This window comes from Taudactylus pleione, unplaced genomic scaffold (genome assembly GCF_031769625.1).
Source record: "Taudactylus pleione unplaced genomic scaffold, aTauple2 ptg000099l, whole genome shotgun sequence".
Lineage (NCBI taxonomy): Eukaryota > Metazoa > Chordata > Amphibia > Anura > Myobatrachidae > Taudactylus > Taudactylus pleione.
Genome location: NW_028284501.1, coordinates 1,123,235 through 1,140,847, shown reverse-complemented (window position 1 = coordinate 1,140,847; position 17,613 = coordinate 1,123,235).

Genomic DNA, 17,613 nt, shown 5'->3' with positions numbered 1-17,613 from the left:
TTACTCCGTTTGTATCCTTTGTTATAGTGTGAAATCAACCTGCCAACATGAATAGGTACAATGAGATATTCATGCACATGCTATAGGTGAGCGTCTGTATGTTAGAAACTTGGGCATGTGTTAATATGAGTGACCTATATTCTCTGGACAGCATTGCATATATTAGTATTGGAATGGGCATTTGTCATTAGGCTGTTTGTCTCCTTTGTTATAGTTCAAGATTACTCTTCCTAATATCTAAAGCTAAGTACACACTATAAGAATATGTGTTGCCACTAGAGGTGGCATAATGTGTGGGCACTACAGGTGGCATAATGTGTGGGCACTACAGGTGGCATAATGTGTGGGCACTGCAGTGGTATAATGTGTGGGGACTACAGTGTGGCAAAATGTGTGGGCACTACAGTGAGGCATATAGTGTCTGGGGACACACTAAGGTGTAGCATAATGTGTGGGCACTATATGTGGCATAATATGTTGGCACTACAGTGTGGCATAATGTGTGGGCACTACAATGTGGCATAATGTGGCATAATGTGTGGGGACTACAGGTGACATAATGTGTGAGGAATAAAGTGTAGCATAATGTGTGGGCACTAGAGGTGGCATAATATGTTGGCACTATAGTGTGGCATAATGTGTGGGACACTACAGTGTAGTGTAATGTGTCGGGCACCCACTGCATCTCCATGTCACCCACTGCTAATCACCCTCTCCCTGTCACCCACTTCCTTTCCCCTCTCCCTGTCACCCACTGCCTGTCACCTCTCCCTATCACCCTCTCTCTGTCACCCACTGTTCCTCCCTCTCCACTGCTGCCTGTCACCTCTCCCTATCACCCACTGCTTTTCCCTGTCACTACTGCCTGTCACCTCTCCCTATCACACACTCCTTCTCACCCACTGCCTATCCCCTCTCCCTTTCACCCATTGCTTGTCAGCTGTCCCTGTCACCCCCTCTCCCTCTGTCACCCATTGCTTCTCCCTATCACCCACTGCCTCTTCCCTCTGGCTGTCACCCATTGCTTGTCAACTGTCCCTGTCACCCTCTCTGTCACCCACTGCTTCTCCCTGTCACCTCTCACCCCCTTCCCTGTCATCCACTGCCTCTTCCCTCTCCCTGTCACCCACTGTCTGTTATCTCTCCCTGTCACCCTCTCCTTGTCACCTTCTTGCCTCTCTTATCTATCTCTTGCCTCTCCCTGTCACCCTCTACCGCTCCCTGTCACCCACTGCACTTTATACTTGGATTATGGCAGAGGAGGGGGGCCCAAAGCAAATTTCTGCACCTGAGCCCACCACTCACAAGTTCCGGCACTGGCAATCAGGCTGGTTGGAATGAATATCTGGTAATGTATGGGAGCAAATGACAATTGTCCATTTACGCCCAAACACCGGAAAATAGACAAAAACTGTATTTCAAACAAATTGGTGAAATAACGGATTTATAACAATAATAATAAATATGCATGTATAGCAGGAACATGCTTCACACCTTTATTTAACGGTTTTCAGGTAGGCCTTCTACTGTACATAATTGCAGTCAACAGCCAAGCAAACTAAATCTCTGGACTATTGTGATGTCATCTTCAGTTACTTTTGTGAGCTCGGATCTCCCTGCCTGCCCCGGATCCCTGACGCGAGGCAAAACCTCGTGACCCTCTTTTGTTTTGTTTGTCACGGCTCTCAGCCAATCAGCGTTAAGCCCATTGAAAACACTACAAGGGAGGGAAAAGAGATGGCGCCCGCCATCCCCCGCTGCCTGACACCGCCGGCACCCCCTGCTGCGGACACCGCCGGCACCCCCACTGGCAGCATCCCTCACTGCCGACACCACCGCTGCCGACACTCCTGCACTGCTGCCCAACGTACTGAGGACACCGTCAGCGACCCCACCACAGCCGACACTCCCACAGTGAGGACACCACCAGCATCCCTGCACTGCCGACACAGCAAACCTGCACTGAGAACATCGCTGGCACCCCCGCTCTGCCGACACCGCCTGCACCCTGCATTGAGAACACTCCAGCACTGCCGACACAGTCAGCAAACCTGCATTGTGGACACCGCAGGCAACCCTGCACTGCCGACACAGCCAGCAAACCAGCACTAAAGACACCGCTGGCACCCCTGCACTGCCGACACAGCCAGCAAACCTGCTCTAAAGACACCGCTGGCACCCCTGCACTGCCGACACAGCCAGCAAACCTGCACTAAAGACACCGCTGGCACCCCTGCACTGCCGACACAGCCAGCAAACCTGCACTAACACGCCGCTGCACCCCCGCACTGCCGACACAGCCAGCAAACCTGCACTAAAGACACCGCTGGCACCCCTGCACAGCCGACAGAGCCAGCAAACCTGCACTAACACGCCGCTGGCACCCCTGCACAGCCGACAGAGCCAGCAAACCTGCACTAACACGCCGCTGCACCCTCGCACTGCCGACACAGCCAGCAAACCTGCACTAAAGACATCGCTGCACCCCCGCACTCCTACATCACCGGTACCCTTCACTGATGACACTGCCAGTACCGCAGCACTGCCATTCCATGTACTGAGGACACCTTCAGCAACCCCGCTCTGCCGACACTGCTGTCACAGTAAGTACACTATTGGTGTATCCAATCCACACTGTATAACACACTGTATCCGTGTTGGAAATTAGAAACTGAACTGCCGCATGTTAGTGCCGTCCACTCTGTCACTTAGCTTAGTCAGCCAGCTAGCTGGATGCAACCATTTGGCCTTAACTAGATTAAGCAAGTAATATTGTGATGTGGTCAAAATTGATTGGAAATAAATGTTATTGAGGTTACTTATACTGTAGGAACAAAAACAGGCCCATTTTATGTGATTTTAGCTATTTTTATGATTTTTTAAGAAAATATCCAGATCCAAAACCAAAACACCAAGGAAAAAAATCTAAAACCAGATTCAGATCCAAAACCAGGGGAGATCCAAAACCAAAACACGAGGGTCGGCGCACATCTCTACCAAGAATCCTGCCAATTTTTCAAAACTCCTGGGGGTTGTGGAAGGGAAATGTGACTTTTGTGATTATGCCATTTGACTCATTTGCTATAGTGCAAGTTCACCGTGCCAAATCCAGCTGTCTTAGAGGTCTATTCATTACTGCAAGTAGAACGGCAATGGTAATTAAATATCTAACTCGCTGCGAGTTGCAGCAGTGGATACTAAATTACTGGAGCATTTCTACATTGTTCTAGTGTGGAGACAGCTGAAGTGAAAATTATTATTATTATTATTATTATTACTACCAGTTATTTATATAGCGCACACATATTTCGCAGCGCTTTACAGAGAAAATCAGCTGTCCCCACGATCTCTAACACTTCTGCTTTAGTAGCAGTGAAGCTTTGCATTGCTGTTCTGAGCACTGCGCATGCATGATCTAAGGCCGATTCAGAGCCCTACGCTCTGACAGAGCGCTCGCTCTGAATCAGGGCGTCTTTTTTTTTTTTTATGGAGCGGCCTCCTGGCCGCTCGCATTGCTGTGGTTTGCCACCCACAGCTAATGCGAGCGGCCAGGATGATGGTCGTGATGGTCAAGACCATCGCGACCATCTGGCTTGCGACGAGATCCTTGTGGTAGGGTCTCGTGGCCGCAAGCCCCAGAGAGCTTTCGGCTCAAACAGAGCCGAAAGCCCCCCTTGGTGCAAGACCCGGAGCGACGGATTGCCTGTCGCTATCCGGGTCTCGCGCATGCGCACGACGGAGCCGGCTCCATTGTGCGCATGTGCTCAGGGCCCCCATCGACACGGTTGCGAGCGCTCAGCTCTTGCAACCGGGTCTGAATCAGGCCCTAAGTTCACACATACGTATGAAAATAGCTGCCATTCTGCGGAGGGATCAGAAGGAGGGGGTTAGCATGCAAAAGGATCCAATTTTGTGCACTGGTTTTCCTTCCCATAGGAAGGAGATGAGGCCCGAAAACCAACGCTGTTTTCACGTAGTTTTCTGCTGTCAAGTTCAGATAATGTAGTATTTTCAGAGATTGATGAGTTTAGTTTCCCATTCTGTTGTATAGGGGCAGGGGGACAGATCGGGACTAAAAGGTAAGCAGGAGATATCTGTGATATCTCCTGCAGGTATGTAGACAGGAAGTCGGTGGTCGAAATGCCGACCGCCAGCTTCCCGTCAGTGAAATCCCAGCATGGGACTAATGATAGGCGTCTAAATACCGAAGCCTATCATTAGCCCCACGCCGAAATCCCGATGCCCGGCTTACCTACGATCAGTATGCCGGGTGTCGGGATTTCGGATAGCCGCTGAGGGGAGGGTTAGGTTTAGGATCTCCCGTGGGGAGTTATGGTGGGTACACATTGGGCGATATTACTGAGCAACTGCACGATTACGACATCGTAATCGTGCAATCGCTCAGTAATCGTGCACTTGTATGTCGGAAACGACCAGCGATGCGCACTCCCGCTGGTCGTTTCCGACATTGTCCATCGCCTGAACATGCAGCACCATCTGACGATAACGACAGATTGACATGTTCAGGAATGATGGACAGTGCCTGCACTGAACGACTGATCGTTCAGTGCAGACACTACAGGGGATCAGGAACGACGGTATGATTCCGATGTCATAATCGTACTGTCTTTCCTGATCGCCTAGTGTGTACGCACCTTTAGTGTTAGGCTAGGGGAAGGAGGTGTTAGAGTCAGGCACCCCCCGGGGAAGGTTAGGGTTAGGCACTCCCCCCGAGAGGGATAGGTTTAGGGTGCAGGGAGGGGGGTTTAGGTTTAGGCAACCCTAGGGGAAGTTTAGGGTTAGGCACCCCCCGGGAGGGATAGGTCTAGGGTGCAGGGAGGGGGGGTTAGGTTTAGGCACCCCTGGGGGAGGTTAGGGTCATCCACTAGGAGGGGAGGTTAGGGTTAGGCACCCCTAAGGGAGATTTGGGGGGTGAAGCAATCGGGAAGCCGACTGCCTAAATACCGGCAGCTGGCTTCTTGACTGTCATATCCCGGCAAGGGTGAAATGCCGGGCGTCTCGATCGTAGTGATGCCGGGTGCCGTGAGCGGAAAGCCGCGGGGGGGGGAGGGTTAGGTTTAGGGCTCCTGGGGGGGACTTAGGGTTAGGCACTCCCCCGGGAGGGTTAGGGTTAGGCTAGGGGGAGGGAGGGTTAGGGTTAGGCACCCCCGGGGGGAACTTAGGTTTAGGCAGCGGAGAAGGGGGTGGTTAGGGTTAGGCACTTAGAGGGGGGAAGTTAGGGTTAGGCACCCCTAAGGAGGGTTAGGGAGGTTAGGTTAGTACATACTTACCTATCCACGATCGGGATTTCCAGTGCTATCGTGCTTCTGCTGCTTCTAACTCTGCTCTTGTCGGGCTGCCGCTGACGGGAATCGAACCGCCGGCCAGTGGCGTAACTACTGCCCCTGCAACCCCCGCGGTGGCTTGGAGGCGCCGGGTAGCTTGGAGGCGCCGGGGGCAGTGGTTACACCACTGCAACTGTGAGTGCTGGCCTCTGAAGTGATTGGTGGCTAAGGAAGCCTCTGATCACTTCAGAGGCCAGCGTTTCCAGTAATGCATTGCGCGGGTGACGTCATGACGTCACCCGTGCAGTGAGGAACCTGAGCGTCCGCGTCTGCAGCGCGGTATTTGGGAGAGAAAGCCGGATGACAGCTGCGGCTAATTGAAGGGGCACAACTACAGGAGGCAGTGGGCACTACTTGATGGGGCACTACTTGATGGGGCACAACTTCAGGGGACAGTGGGCACTACTTGAAGGGGCACAACTACCGAGGCACTTCTTGAAGGGGCACTATTCTAAGGGGCATAACTACAAGGGGCAATACTTTAAGGGACACAGCTACAGGGGGCACTACTTGAGGGGCACAACTACAGGAACACTACTTGAAGGGGCACAGCTACAGGGGCACTACTTGAAGGGGAGCAATTACAGGGGCACTACTTGAAGGGGCACAATTACAGGGGGCACTACTTGAAGGAGCAGAATTACAAGGAGCACTACTTAGAGGAGCACATCTACAGGGGCAATACTTTAAGGGGCACAACTACAGGGGCACAGCTACAGGGGGCACTGCCTATGGGCACAACTACAGGGGGGCCCTGGATAATGGGTACTACTACAGGGGGTATTGCATAAGGGGCACTATTACAGGGGGCATTGCATATGGGGCACAACTACAGGGGGCACTATATAAGGGGCACTAATTTAATAGGTTATAAACTATGTTCCCAATAATCTGGTTCTACATGGACATAAAAGCTGTGCAAGCTGTATTGAGCTGAGGTGACAGTCTGGCAGGAGCGGAGAGGAGGGTTGATGAAGTAGATCTGTCAGGGTGGGATGTAATGGGCATTATTGTGTGGCATAAACTGTAATGGGCATTACTGTGTGCACAATGTGCTATTAGGGGCATTACTGTGTGGCATTATGTGTTATAAGGGGAATAATGTATAAGGGGCATTACTGTGTGGCATAATGTGTTATGTGGCATAATGTGAAATAGAGGCATTACGGCATGGCATAATTTGTTATAAGGGTATCACTGTGTGGCATGTGTACAGTGCATTGCTGTGTGGCATAATGTGTTGTAAGGGGTATTATGGTGTGGCATAATGTGTTATTGGGGCATTCCGGTGGGCATAATGTGTTATAAGTGGTATTACTTAGTGTGTCATAATGTGTAAGGCACATAACTGTATTGTGAACATGAAACCGCACACCTTAAACGTCGTCTTTGGGTGTGTTTGTTTTTTGGGCGGGGGCGCCTTGAACTTTTTTGGCATGGGGGAGCAAAATTTATAGTTACGCCACTTTCATACCCATCCCAGGGGGGGAGAGGGTTAGGGACATCAGGTGGATAACATACCGATTCCCTCCTGCATTACATTTTTAATGAGTGGCCACAATACTTAGTTACTACAAAAGTAGGTGAAAAAAGTTATTTTAATCTACCTTTGTAGAAACTTAGAGATAATAAATAGGCCCCTTAGTGAGAAATCACCCCACCAGCAGGGATAAGTCCAATTAGATAGTTCTGCAGTTCAAATAAGAGACATTTTGGACTAATTCCAGTCATCTTTTATTGCTACTGGAGCTTTTTATTAAAAACTTGTTTATTTGGTTAATTTAATACAGCATGGTTAGATTGACACATGTACATGGGTTTAATTATGTGTGATTCTTATTTTTATATTATTTATATTATTTTTTACATATGTATATCTAAATACAATGTCAATTATTATCAGGTTGATTACGGTCTAATTGCACTTTTATTCACCACCATGTACTTACCCTATGTATTTTCTAGTTCCTTGTGGAGTTTGAAAATGTTTCCCCTTCTCATGAGAACTGCTGCAGGGGAATAAACTTTTTATGAATAAATAGAAGATTGGTTTTATCTAGCTTTTTTCTCGGTTTATTCAATTTTAGAAACATGGAGCCTGGCACATATAATATGTAAGATGCTGTTCTAGCATAGTTGTATAAAATAATATTTGGAAAGTTAAAGTCACCCACAGCAGGACGTTGTAGTAGTTTAATTAGCAATAAGTAATAAGTCCTATTTTAAAGCTACTGAACCAGTTGGATTAAGGCCCCAACTTATTATTTTTATAGCAATAGCAAAGCTTTCTATGTCAATTTTTACCACAGTTATAAAAAAAACGTTATCACAGCAATTTAGCAAGAAGTATTGCTGGAGCAGCTGAGTGACACTGTCTAGCAGAAATAAAAGTAGTCTTCACTGACAAATTATTGGTGGATCTGTGCAACAAAAAAATACGGATATATTGCAAGTATTTTGGTATGAAAAAAATGCTTAATTACAATAGAGTATTGTTTTCTTTTAATATATGGTGCTGTCACCATCTGGAGATGGCAATACCGAAAACGAAAATTGCAGCATTGCAAATAATGGACGTTACTGTAAATGAGTGGACCCCACACACACATAGAAGATCATGGGCAGTTGGGACACTGATGCACAGTAAAGCATCCAAAGAGAAGTATGGGGGTCTCGCGAAGGTGTAACAGCTTTGCCATGTTCCTCCCCTATATCAAGGCTTCATATGAAATTGTCAGACCTCCCAACTGTACTGAAAAAGACAGAACACGGCTGATTAAAGGCTCTGTCCGATCAAACCAATCTGGACTACCTTGAAGCAATCTTCTGGGCTGATGAGCAGGCAAATTCCATTCATCGGGTGCAGGCGGCAATGAAAGGAGGTGGTCAAGCATATCGGAAGCACTGGTCATGCCCCTGTGCCACGTGGCCATGCACCTTTTACCCACAGAATATTTTGGCACCTACTTATACCTATGGTTTCCAATACACAAAGTTCATATATTTGATACATATGATTTAGAAATTTACAATAACACTTATGGTAAATAACAATAGTATTTTTATGATGAGAAAAATATATTGATAAAGGGGACAGGTCAGTGATTGGAGAAAGAATTCTATCATATTTGTACGTTTTTATTGTCTGCTTTGTGTGAGGGTGCAAATCCGTAAACATTGGTGATGTTGTGCAAATAGGAACAGTTGTGCTCCACCATGAAAGTATTATGGTTACTATTTGCTACTCATAAATGATGTAGTACCTGAGATATTGCAAAATATACCTTACTGTCCAACTTTTCAAATTAGTACATACATTATTTACTTGGTTTTTGAAGTGATAAGTGATATAGATAAGGAGGACAGCATGGGACCTTGGTCGCAGTGCTGGGGTTACATATGCAGCAGAGGGTGTCAGATACCTCTTGCTACATTTGCATATTTGCAAGGATGGAATTGCAGAGCTTCTTGCCTGCAGCTTTGCAATTCCGTCCACTACTGCATCACCCCCATAGATTAGAAAGACTGACTCAGAGTGCTAATTAATGAGAAAGCTGAATCATTATACTTTTATCACAAAGCAGATACAAATAGAAAAAAAATCACTATTTATACAACATATTATGATAGGTTAAACTAATACAAATACACTAAATCATGTTAAACTTAAAGAGGTTGAAACACAGTTGAAAACTTTTTGGCCTAAATTGCTCCTGCATTGCGTGCATGAAACAAAATGAGTATATACACCCATATACATACCTCTCAACCGTGCTGATGCCTCTGTGTCATGGTGCTGTCTTGCTGTCGCAATCCAGACTAAATTGTCCCGATGAAAGTGTAGCTGGGAGGTAAGGCCATTCACTGCCGCTCTACACAGAGAATAGCAGTGGTGAACGGGTGCTGCACAGAGGGAGGTATACATATGCAGAGATGTAGCCATATATGTGCAGTACAACCACTATATGCACATTTGCAGTCACAGCCATCATAATTATCAGTGCTTGCTTTTACCAGCCCTATTCCTAAGGCACTACATACAGTATAAGCACAAATAAAGCACTTAGGGAACGCTAGTGAGAATCATTAGTATATTCATTTAATAATTAGACATACATATATAAACAAATAACACTATAAAAAAGCCATATAATTAAGCTGAATAATTGAAATGAATACATAAAAAATGTATAAAACATATCTCGGTTGTAAGATAATCTCCACTTTAGCTATTAATCAAATATGATCAAGATAATCCTCTTATGTTGAATCAAAGAAAAAGTCCCAGTGGTTTGAATACTACTACCAGTATATGTGTCCAACTACTGGTGTTAAGCTCTGAGTACTTAATTATGAGGAAAAAGTCTCTTTACACCGGCTGATGAAGAGAAATTGTTTTCCAATAATGGGACAATGTGAGATGCATATTTATTATTATTACTATTATTATTACTATTATTCTTTCTTTATATTGTATAACTAATATATGCAATAAAGTACAGAGGGCCTGATTCAGAGCTGCTCGTAAGTGGCTGCTCGTTCGCTCCGAGCGATGTTTGCCCAACTGCGCATGCGTACGGATCGCAATACGCATGCGCGAACCAGTCAGTGCGGCCGAAAATCGTGTGCTCGCAAAATAGCGAATGCCTGCTATTTTGAGTGACAGAATAAGGCATATGTGGGTGGTAACAGGGGAAGGTGCTTGAAAAAGGGGAGTGGAGATCCGAACGCAGGCGTGCTTAAAGGTCAAAACAGGCGTTTTAAGGGTGTGCATAATTAATACAGCAGCGTCATTGACCACGTCACTGGGTTATTTTATAGCCAGAACTGCTGGCAAAATTGTGGTAGCAAAAACCAACCAAATAGCGTCCGGCTCTGAATCAGGCCCAGAGAACAGAAATCATCCAGAACAGTCCCTGCCCCATAGGAGCTTACAGTCTCAAGTCACTAACAACAAAAAACTCAAATAAAGACACACATTCATTGTAACAGGCCTGCGCAGTCCCAGACCCAGATGTCACAGGTTCAAGTCCAATTAACAAGTCCACCAGTTCCAGGCAGTCAACAGCTTCAACAGTTCCAATCCAGTTAAGAAGTCCACCGGATAAGGCCTGGTCTCCAGCATCAACAGTTGCAGTCTAGTTATGAACTCCACCGTATCCAGCCAGGTCCCTGGCATCAATGAGTTAAGTCCAGTTAAGAAGTCCATCGGATCCAGCCTGGTCTCCAGTGTCAGTGGTTCCAGTCCAGTTAAATAGTCCACCAGATCCAGCCTGGTGTCCAGCATCACCTGTTCCGGTCTAGTTGAGAAGTCCACCGGATCCAGCCGGGTCTCTTGCATTAACAGTTAAATCCCAGTCAAGAAGTCCAATGTAACCACCCTGCTCTCTAGCATCAATGATTTCAGTCCAGATAAGAAGTCCACTGGATCCAGCTGGGTCTCTGGCATCAACGGTTTAATTCCAGAAAAGAAGTCAACCGGATCAAGCCTGGTCTCTGACATCAACTGTTCCAGTCCATTTAAGAAGTCTACTGTATCCAGCCTGGTCTCCATGATCAATGGTTAGTCAATGGTTAGATGGATCCGTGGACTTCTTGTCTGGACTTGAACCATTGATGCCAGAGACCCGGCTGGATCCAGTAGACTTCTTATCTGGACCGAAAAAGTTGATGTTGGAGACCAGGCTGGTTCCGGTGGACTTCATGGCTGGGATTGAACCATTAATGCAAGAGACCCAGCTAGATCCGGTGGACTTTTTAGCTAGACTGGAACCATTGTTGCTGGAGACCAGGCTGGATCCGGTGGAATTTTTAACTGTACTCGAACCACTGACCCTGGAGACCAGGCTGGACACGCCAGACTTCTTAACTGGACTTGAACCGTTGATGCAAGAGATCCGGCTGGATTCAGTGGACTTCTTAACTAGACTGGAACCGTTGATGCTGGAGACCAGGCCGTATCCGGTGGACTTCTCAACTGGAATGGAGCCAATGACGTTGGAGAATAGCCTGGATCCGGCGGACTTCTTAACTGGACTGGAACCGTTGACTCTGGAGACCAGGACTTATCCGGGGGAAGTCTTAACTGGACTGGATCTGTTGACCCTGTTGACTGCCTGGAACTAGTGGACTTGTTAATTGGATCTGAACCAGTGACAACTGAGTCTGGGAATGCACTGGCATGTGACAGTATTTATGCAACACTGAATTTGTGTCTTATAGTTTTTTGGTGTTAGTGACTTTAGACTGTAAGCTCCAATGGGGCAGGGAGTGTTATGGATTATTTCTGTTCTCTGTACTTTATTGCATTTATTAGATTTACAATATAAAGAAATAATAATAGTAATAATAATAAATATGCATGTATATCAGGAACATATTATCAAGCCTCATTTGGAAGGAGATAGGTTAGTTTGTGTTCCCATTGATGCTGGAGACCAGACTGGAACTGGTAAACTCTTTATGCGGACTTGAACCGCTGCTGCCAGAGACCCGGATGGATCGGACAGACTTCTTAACTGGACTGGTACCGTTGATGCTGGAGACCAGGCTGATTCTGGTGGACTTCTTAACTGGACTGAAGCCATTGGTGCTGGAGACCAAGCTATATCTGGTGGACATCTTGACTGGACTTGAACCGTTAATGCTGGAGACCAGGTTATCTCTAGTGGGCTTCTTAATGGACTTGCGCTGTTGATGCCAGAAACCCGGCTGGATCCCATGGACTTCTTCAATAGACTGGAACTGTTGATGCTGGAGACCAGGCTGGATCCGGTGGACTTCTTAACTGGACTGGAAGCATTGGTGCTGTCGACCAAGCTGGATCCGGTGGACTTCTTAACTGGACTGGAACCATTGATTTTGGAGACCAGACTGGATCAAGTAGACATCTTGACTGGACTTGAACCGTTGATGCCAGAGACCTGGCAGGATCCAGTGTACTTCTTAATTGGATTTAATCTGTTATTTCTGGAGACCAAGCTGTATCAAGTGGACTTCTTGACAGGACTTGAACCGTTAATGGCAGAGACCTGGCTGGATACCGTGGACCTCTTAACTGGACTGGAACCATTGACACTGGGGATGAGGCTGGATCCAGTGAACTTCTTAACTGGACTTTCACTGTTGATGCCAGAGACCCACCTGGATCTGGTGGACTTCTTGACTACACTGGAACCGTTGATGCTGGAGACAAGGCCAGATCCGGTGGACTTCTTAACTGCAATGTAACCATTGACATTTGAGACCAAGCTGGAGCTGGCGGACTTCTTAACATGACGGGAACCATTGATGCTGGAGAACAGGCTGTATCCAGTGGACTTCTTAATTTGACTAAAACCATTGATGTTCGAGACTGGACTGGGACCATTGATGCTGGAGACCAGTCCTTATCCGAGGGACTTCTTAACTGGACCGGACCCGATAAAGCTGTTGACAGCCTGGAACTGGTGGAGTTGTTAATTGGACTTGAACCAGTGACATCTGGGTTTGGGAATGTGCTGGCCTGTGACAGTATTTATCCAACACTGAATTTGTGTCTTTCTTAGAGTTTTTAGTTGTTAGTGACTTTAGACTGTAAACTCCTATGGGGCACGGACTGTTATGGACGATTTCTGTTCTCTGTACTTTATTACATTTATTAGATATACAGTATAAAGAAAGAATAATAGTAATATTAATAAATATGCATGTATATCAGGAACATATTATCATGCATCTAAACATTTTTCAGGAGACCTTCTTCATGATTGAATATGTGAGGACAACAGCCATGCAAACTACTTCCTGTCTGGGCTTGAACTGTTGATGCCAGAGACCTGGCTGGATCCAGGAGACTTCTTATCTGAACTGAAATCGTTGATTCTGGATACCAGGCTGGTTCCAGTGGACTTCTTGACTGGAATTGAACCGTTAATGCAAGAGACCCGGCTACATCCAGTGGACTTCTTAACTAGACTGGAACCGCTGTTGCTGGATACCTGACCAGATCCGGTGGACTTTTTAACTGCACTGGAACAGCTTACGCTGGAGACCAGGCTGGATCTGGTGGACTTCTTAACTGGACTTGAAATGTTGATGCAAGATACCTGGCTGGATCCAGTGGACTTCCTTACTGGACTGGAATCGTTGATGCTGGAGACCAGGCCGGATCTGGTGGACTACTCAACTGGACTGGAACCGTTGACGGTGGAGAATAGGCTGGGTCCGGTGGACTACTTAACAGGACTGGAACCGTTGATGCTAAAGACCAGGCTGGATCCGGTGGACTTCTTTACTGGACTGGAACCATTGATGCTGGAGACTGGACTGGAACCGCTGATGCTGGAGACCAGGCCTTATCTGGGGTACTTCTTAACTGGACTGGATCCATTAAAGCTGTGTACTTGTTAATTGGACTTGAACCAGTGACATATGGGTTGGGGAATGCGCTGGCCAGTGATAGTACTTATTCAACACTGAATTTGTGACTTTCTTAGAGTTTTTTAGTGTTAGTGACTTTAGACTGTAAGCTCCTATGGTTCAGGAACTGTTATGGAATATTTGTGTTCTCTGTACTTTATTGCATTTATTAGATATACAATATAAAGAAAGAATAATAGTAATATTAATAAATATGCATGTATATCAGGAACATATTATCACGCCTCTAAACATTTTTCAGGAGACCTTCTTCATGATTGAATATGTGAGGACAACAACCATGCAAACTACATCTCTGGACTTTTGTAAGATCAACTTTACTACAAAGCATATAGTGAAGATAGAACTGCAGGAGTAGTAGACCCAAGACAGGTAATTAATATTATTATTAATTACAGATAACTCTCAGGCTAGACACAAGTTCTAGACTGTAGAGGTATGATAATATATTCCTGGTATACATGGATATTTATTAAATATATATGATTGCTATGGATGGTGGGCCTGATTCAGAGTTGGGAATAGAGAGAGATCTCTCTCTCAACTGATCATCTTGGTGAAACCATGCTGCACTGCAGGTGGGGCAGATTTAAAATGTGCAGAGATTTAGATTTGGGAGGGAGGTGTCCAAACTGACATCTAAAGTGTAGAGTAATAATAAAGTTGTGCAGTATTTGTGGGCTACATGTAAAAGCAGCCAGTATTAACCCTACATGCAAAAAAAAAAAACGTATTTACACCCCTTGCATTGCAACATGGTTTGTCCAGGTACACAGTTAAGTGCTATCTCTCTCTCTATTCCCAACTCTGAATCAGGCCCGGTGTGTGAATGCTCATGTGATATGAATGTTAGACTGTAAGCTCGAATGGGGCAGGGAATAATATGAATGACATATATTCTCAGTACAACATTATATATATTGTTGGAATGGGCTCTTGTGATTACCCTGTTTGTTCCCTTTGTTATAAAGTAAATTCATTCTGCCATATTTATGCAACACAGTATGTGTGTGTGTGAGTGCTTGTATGTTATGAATTTAGTCTGTACGATCCAATGGGTCAGGAACTAATATGAATGACAGTCATTCTCACTCTGTAAAGTGTGTCATAATTTGTTGTTGCAATGGGCTTTTGAGATAATGCCACTTGTCTCCTTTAAGCAAACTCAACCTGCCAACAGGGACATTTGCAAGGAGATAGGTTAGTTTGCGTTCCCGTTGATGCTGGAGACCAGGCTGGAACTGGTAGACTTTTTAACTGGACTTGAACTGTTGATGCCAGAGACCCGGCTGGATCCGATGGACTTCTCAACTGGATTGGAACCATTGATCATGGAGACCAGGCTGGATACGGTGAACTTCCTAACTGGACTGGAACTGCTGATGCCAGAGACCAGGATGGATCAGGTGGACTTCTTGTCTGGACTTGAACCGTTGATGCCAGAGACCAGACTGGATCCAGTAGACTTCTTATGTGGACTGAAATCATTGATGCTGGAGACCAGTCTGGATCCGGTGGACTTCTCAACTGGACTGAAACCCTTGACGCTGGAGAATGGACTGGAACCGTTGACGCTGGATACCAGGCCTTATCTGGGGGACTTTTAACTGGACTGGATCTGTTAAAGCTGTGGACTTGAACCAGTGACATCTGGGTTTGGGAATGTGCTGGCCTGCGACAGTAGTTATGCAACACTGAATTTGTGTCTTTCTTAGAGTTTTTTGGTGTTAGTGACTTTAGACTGTAAGCTCCTATGGGGCAGGAACTGTTATGGAAGATTTCTGTTCTCTGTACTTTATTGTATTTATTAGATATACAATATAAAGAGAGAATAATAGTAATATTAATAAATATACATGTATATCAGGAACATATTATCACGCCTCTAAACATTTTTCAGGAGACCTTCTTCATGATTGAATATGTGAGGACAACAGCCATGCAAACTACATCTCTGGACTTTTGTAAGATCAACTTTACTACAAAGCATATAGTGAAGATAGAACTGCATGAGTAGTAGACCCAAGCCAGATAATTCATATTATTATTAATTACTGATAACTCATCTCAGGCTAGACACAAGTTCTAGACTGTAGAGGTGTGATAATATATTCCTGGTATACATGGATATTTATTAAATATGTATGATTGCTATGGATGGTGTGTGAATGCTCATGTGATATGAATGTTAGACTGTAAGCTTGAATGGGGCAGGGAATAATATGAATGACATATTCTCACTACAGCATTATATATTGTTGGAATGGGCTCTTGTGATTACCCTGTTTGTCCCCTTTGTTATAGTGTAAATGAATTCTGCCATATTTATGAAACACAGTATGTGTGTGAGTGAGTGCATGTATGTTATGAAATTTAGTCTGTAAGATCCAATGAGTCAGGAACTAATATGAATGACAGTCAGTCTCACTCTGTAAAGTGTTTCATAATTTGTTGTTACAATGGGCTTTTGTGATAATGCCACTTGTCTCCTTTAAGCGAAATCGCCCAGCCAACAGGAATATTTGCAAGGAGATAGGTTAGTTTGTGTTCCTGTTGATGCTGGAGACCAGACTGGAACTTGTAGACTTTTTAACTGTAAATGAACCGATGATGCCAGAGACTCAGCTGGATCCGATGGACTTCTTAACTGGACTGGAACCAATGATCATGGAGACCAGGCTGGATACGGTGAACTTTTTAACTGCACTGGAACTGCTGATGCCAGAGACCAGGCTGGATCCAGTGGACTTCTCAACTGGACTGAAACCATTGACGCTGGAGACTGGACTGAAACCATTGATGCTGGAGACCAGTCCTTATCTGGGGGACTTCTTAACTGGACTGGAACCATTGATCATGGAGACCAGGCTGGATACAGTGAACTTCTTAACTGGACTGAAACCATTGACGCTGGAGACTGGACTGGAGCTGTTGATGCTGGAGACCAGGCCTTACATGGGGGACTTCTTAACTTGACTGGATCCATTAAAGCTGTTGATTGCTTGGAACTGGTGGACTTGTTAATTGGACTTGAACCAGTGACATCTGGGTTTGGGAATGCCCTGGCCTGTGACAGTATTTATGCAACACTGAATTTGTGCCTTTCTTAGAGTTTTTTGGTGTTAGTGTCTTTAGACTGTAAGCTCCTATGGGGCAGGGACTGTTATGGATGATTTCTGTTCTCTGTACTTTATTGCATTTATTAGATATACAATATAAAGAAAGAATAATAGTAATATTAATAAATATGCATGTATATCAGGAACATATTATCACGCCTCTAAACATTAAACCCAAGCCAGATAATTCATATTATTATTAATTACTGATAACTCTCAGGCTGGACACAAGTTCTAGACTGTAGAGGTGTGATAATATATTCCTGGTATACATGGATATTTATTAAATATGTATGATTGCTGTGGATGGTGTGTGAATGCTCATGTGATATGAATGTTAGACTGTAAGCTCGAATATGGCAGGGAATCATATGAATGATATATATTCTCGGTACAGCAATATATATATATAGATATTGTTGGAATGGGCTCTTGTGATTACCCCGTTTGTCCCCTTTCTTATAGTGTAAATTAATTCTGCCATATTTCTGCAACACAGTATGTGTGTGTGAGTGCTTGTATGTTATGAAATTTAGTCTGTAAGATCCAATGGGTCAGGAACTAATATGAATGACAGTCATTCTCACTCTGTAAAGTGTTTCATAGTTTGTTGTTACAATGGGCTTTTGTCTCCTTTAAGCGAAATCACCCTGCCAACAGGGACATTTGCAAGAAGATAGGTTAATTTGTGTTCCCGTTGATGCTGGAGACCAGGCTGGAACTTGTAG